The sequence below is a fragment of the Formica exsecta genome, unplaced genomic scaffold (genome assembly GCF_003651465.1).
Source record: "Formica exsecta isolate Colony F162 unplaced genomic scaffold, ASM365146v1 scaffold93, whole genome shotgun sequence".
In the NCBI taxonomy this organism is placed as follows: Eukaryota; Metazoa; Arthropoda; class Insecta; order Hymenoptera; family Formicidae; genus Formica; species Formica exsecta.
In genome coordinates, this window is record NW_021853696.1 from 143,637 (window position 1) to 149,636 (window position 6,000).

At 30.6% G+C, this 6,000-nt stretch overlaps 1 protein-coding gene across 3 annotated transcripts in view; it reads right to left on the bottom strand.

The window, feature by feature from the left end:
* Nucleotides 1-6,000, bottom strand: part of LOC115245227 (glutamate receptor ionotropic, kainate 2) — a 160,312-nt gene that overhangs the window by 117,467 nt on the left and 36,845 nt on the right. The window lies entirely within an intron of this gene.

Here is a 6,000-nt window from a genome sequence, read left to right on the forward strand (position 1 = left end):
TTATACGAAATAACTCATATCAATATTAAACATGAAACACATTGGGATAACATCAATGGGAAAAAAGGCAACAATAAATTTCGATACTTTTTTGAATAATCAATTTTAATTTGAATATTCCTTTTCTAAAAGTAAATAATATAATATATTGAAAAATGTGGGTTTAATAGATGAAAAGTTTTCGTTTAATAATTTATTGCTATATTTATTAATTTTGCTTATTGAATTTTGATATTGTAACATGACATATCTTTAAAATGTTTATATATCTTGAAAATTTTTATTTAAAAAAATATATATAGGCATATAAACATAGACGCTTGGACGCATATCGGACTGAAGAATTTATTAGAAAATACATATATATATCTATCATATCTTCGGACTTTTCTCGGGTGCGTATTATATATATGTATTAACGAGGTTACTGCTCCTGTCGTGTCGGTTGTATATAGAACGATAAATGGGATGAGAATATAAACCGAGAACGCGCTTCTTTCGATTTATGTGAGGTTTCTCACATTCGGCACGGTTTTTATTAAAATATTACAAAATAGATAAAAAAAAGCATTGTTTTAAGATGCAAATGAGGATTTAAGTTCGATTACACATCTATCCGTATTAATTATCATCGAGCTATGATGTAACACTTATGATCCTTATTTGCAATTTGCTAACGAACAAAGTTAAATTACACATTGTATATGTATATACAAATTGTACAATAAACAAAAATATATTAAAATAAATGTTAAGTAAATATAATAAAAATTATAATAAAAAATAGATACTGATCGTAATCACAACCAATTATCCAACGCGCTGTTAAAAAGTTCTGGACGGAGTTTAAACTTTCGAGATCTTCGTGTCCAGTATAGTTTTTGCACAAACTTCGAAGATTAGCTTAATGCATTAGCGCGAGAGATCGTATTGGCTCTCTACAGGACGCTCTTAGAGTTAACCCATCGGTTAATTGCCCTCTTCCTGAGTGTCTATCGGCCAAGTTACTGAAATCTGTTCCGCCTCGAAGATATTTTTAATGACGAAAACAAACTCTACCTGATAAAATAATCAAAATAGCGAATTAAATTTTGCTGTTGGTCCAAGTTATATGCGCTTATACAACTCACATTTTTTATCTAATTTCCTAATATATTTTCCTCAATTTTGTATTTTAATTATGGCAAAGATATACAGCCCAATGTATTATATTAAAATAAAATATTCGCTGATATTCTTATAAGCTGTTTTGTTCAAAAATTAATTGTAAGTAAATATCGACTTTTATTATAGAACGAAATATTTGTCAGATTTATTGTTATGATGAATAGCCCTCAAATCGCGTCTTGTTATAAAACTCAGTAAAATTATCAAAAAAATAAATACATTTTATATTTTGCATATAAATTTAATTTACAACGGATATATAATCTCTCTTTTTCTCTCATTTAAACCTCTTGATGTATTAATTCAATGCTGGCGATTTGATATTATGAACATGGTTATTACCCTTTGTCGTGTCACTATAATAAAATTTTACATTTAACTATGCGATAAATTCTCGTGCACGATTCTGAAGTAAATTGCATTTGAACATCAAAAACACTCACTACAGTCAGTGTTATGACTGTATACGAATTGTTATGATTATATATCTTTGGTAGCAATCGCAATAAATTTTATATTTCAGTCATAATATACTATCATATTACTTACTAAAGACAATCCATATAAGGCAACCGTATAATGTTTGAATTTTTTATTAATGATTACAGATACAGGAACGATAATAATAATAATATATTATGTATATTGTGACAATATTTTTAACTAATTCATAAATAACGTTTAATTTTTTTATATCGATAAACATTTCTTTGTGTTGTTTGTTCAAGAAGAAATCTTATATAGGAGAGATTTGAATGAAATTGTTTTCGCGGAACAAACAGCCCGATTGAGATTCGTTTATAAATAAATTTTTTCAATTTTTTAAACTGCCACGTAGTCGCAATCATAATCGTGCCGACGAGATCATGATTTACTGTTATGTTATCAGAATAGTGACCGTTTTATGATCATCTTAGCTGCCATTACGGACATTACTGCCAAGAACGATATTATACGCGTAGTATAGCAGCGGACCGATCCATTTTTCAAGAGCCTCGCGAATGTGGCACGGGGATTACCCTGGTTCCATATACCCCATATAGCTCGCTTTATATGTCTCTACATAGGGTATCCCATAACTTGCCCGATAAACTTTCCCGACTCTCTCTTAGGGTACCGTAATAAATATATTTTTTTCACATCACGAATACTGATGAGCGCAGAGAAATATATTCATAGAAATATCGGCAGCTCTTTTATTGTTTATTTATTTTATTTTCTCAAATCTTGTTCAATAGAATCACAATTATTTCGCGCCATAAAAAGTTGCATAGTAATATTTTCGGAAAATTTGTTAATCTTCATATTTTACAAGCAGTGTCTTCAATCTTTTGTCAGCAGTTCTTACGGAATCTTGTTCTTTAATTAATCTCATATTTAATTTAGTTTTTATTCAAACTTTAATTAGAGAGAGAAGTTTGATTATTGAAATATTCGAAACACGTTGTAATATTTAATTATAAATATTTTATTATAAATACTTTTATCGGATCGTGTTATATTTATATGCGTGTGTATTTAAAAAAAGTCATTTCCAGATTGATATAAAAATAATTTATAGTTAAGAGAATATACATTCGTTAATAGTAAGATAATTTATATATATATATATATATATGTGTGTATGTATGTATACATATCTACTCTCTTGTGCACATATGAAAATCCCGCAAACTCAAGATAGTCTGGGAAAGTAGACCGGGCTGCGAAATTTTCACGGGGATGCTCGTTCTCTTGCGCTCGGTGCTGGTGTTTTATGGACTTTATGAGGCGAGGGCTCGTATAACACTGGCCCCGTGAATCGCAAGCGGAGTGCTTATTTACTCCTCGGCTCGTTAATTCTCGGTAAAGTAAAACGCGGACGCGGTAAGTAATCCGGCCGGTAGACGCCGAACGAGAATCGTACCGTTTAAGACGTGTTTGCGCGAATCGTTTCTGACGATTATCATGTCTAAATCGTCTCATATGAAAAAAAGAAAAGTATTGACAATGCTTCCATAAAAAGATTATACTGTTTGCGTTGCAACTAAAGAGGTAAAATCATCTCCTTTGTCTTTTTTTTACGCGATCGTTCGAACGAAACATTCAAAGTGAACCCGGTGAAACGATTGAACCGTGAATTTCATCTGGAACATCACGTAGAAAAGATAAAAAAAATATAACAATTAGATAGATTTGCACAAACTCCGCTCAAAGATACGCGCGTGACGAAGCATTGGAAAAAACGCTTTATAAATGATAACGGTTACGTACGAACGATATATTGGAATCTCGCGTCATAGCAACTGCATATCAATGGGATGTCCCTTTTCACTGCGCACTTATACTCACGCGAATTGGCTAATCTTTTTAAATTAATTTCTCAATAATTATTGCGAAAATCGCAAAATAGGAAAAGACTTTTCTGCTCTACCTGCACGTGAGAAGTGATGTGGTTATTACCGTACATCCTTTTAGCAAAGAAGTAAAGCGAGCCTGAAATATTCCATTTCGGAGACCCTTGAAAACTACAAAAGATGCCAAGAGAATTACACATATTATATACTATCTCACAAACTATTGTCATAAAAAGAGTCTCAACAAAGGAGCGTATTACAAATTTTGCTACCTATTATCAAAACATATTCTTCTAATAACTTTAATATTTTTAATTGCTTACTTGCTTAATTATTTATAAAGCAAGATGATACTATATATTATTTTAATAATTTTTATGATTTTTTGAAAATTGCGAAAGATCAATCACTTTTCGTAATAAATAGCGTACACTTTGTACAAAACTAATCGATGAATATTTTGCTATTTGTTATAAAAAAAACAAGAAAAATTGTATTTATTGTATGTATATATACATATATTCGGAGAATATATTTAGTAAAGAAGTAAAGCACGAGGCTAAAATATTCGTTTTCGGAGACCCTTGAAAACTACAAAAGATGCCAAGAGAATTACACATATTGTATACTATCTCACGAACTATTGTCATAAAAAGAGTCTCAACAAAGGAGCGTATTACAAATTTTGCTACCTCTTATCAAAACATATTCTTCTAATAACTTTAATATTTTTAATTGCTTACTTGCTTAATTATTTATAAAGCAACATAATAATATATATTATTTTAATAATTTTTATGATTCTTCGAAAATTGCGAAAAATCAATCTCTTTTCGTAATAAATAGCGTACATTTTGTACAAAACCAATCGATAAATATTTTGCTATTTGTTATAAAAAAAATCAAGAAAAATTGTATTTGTTATATGTATATATACATATATTCGGAGAATATATTTAGCAAAGAAGTAAAGTGCGAGGCGAAAATATTCGTTTTTTCTCGGAGACCTTTGAAAACTACAAACGATGCCAAAAGAATTACACATATTGTATACTGTCTCACGGACTATTGTCATAAGGAGAGTTTCAACAAAGGGGCATACTACAACTTTTGCTACCTCTTATCGAAACATATTCTTCTAATAACTTTAATTGCTTACTTGCTTAATTACTTATAAAGCAAGATAATACTATATGTATATATATCCATATATATATTTGCTGAAATAAAGGATATCATTTGGCCAACAAAATACGCAGAAAACTGGACTACATGTCTATCTTAAATTTAGACCCTAATTTTTAAACATAAAGTCTTTCATATATAATATTTATCTAGAATGATCTATTTGGAAAGATCATAAAAATTGATTCATATAAATTTATCTTTATTCATTTATGTTTTATTATATAATGTCTATCGTTAAGATACAGTAAAGGAAATGAGAAAATTTGCAGAATATAGGCGCTGGTAAAATGCGTATTTTATTTTTATCACCATTTCCGGCCGCACTCGTAAAGGTTGCCATAGGAATATAAAGAATATGAAGATAAAGCGTTTATTCCGATCACCTCTATAAATATTGAATGGGCGATAACGACAGAATTTAAATCGCATCAAATACGAAATTTTACGTGATGGTTTCGTGTATTTATAAGCAATTTGTGCTAAAAACTCATAGTAATATTTTAAAATTGGCAAAGGAAAGAAAATCAAATTTGAAGCAGCAGAAAATTGAATCCTTTATTATGATATTGCATTAAGAGAAAAAATATCTACCGTATTGTAAATCGTATATATAAATATTTATCTTAATTTCTTTATATATTCTGTTTATTATATTTATAAAACTTTTCTTTATTAATATAAATATAAAATTCAAATTTAGCGTTGATATTATTAATGAAAATTTGAAGAACTTGAGATAGCCTCAAAATTTAAACCTTAACTTAATGTCTTTTCAATTTACCTTGATGAATATTTGTATTATAAATATTTAAGATTATTTTACTTCGTAATATCTTTTCATCAATTTCTAAGGTGGACCTTGGTAATGGGGAAGAAATTCCCACCGACGTCGAGCTAATTCTCTGTCGGGATTGGCCGGATAATCGCGGTTCTACAGTATTCTATACTTTCCCCGTGGGGAACAGTAGTCATTTGTCTCACGGTAATCCAAAAATCCATTGAGGAAACTCCGAAACCGTAGATTACGTTGGAGCGAAGCGCAGTGAAAAGAGAAAGAGAGAAGAAAGAGCGGAAAGCCGGAAATGGTACACGTTCGCTCAAGCGCGAGCACAAGAGAAAGAAAGAGAGAGAGAGAGAGAGAGAGAGAGACAGAGACAGAGCGAGAAACGCGCGAGCATTTTCGTCGGATTTAAATATATTAATTTCCAGTTCAGTCGCAGTGTGGTTTTGTCGGCACGCGACAATTACACGATAGGACGGAGAGCAGCGATTTATCACGTTTACCAGAGCTTCGCGTTAACGAGCGTCG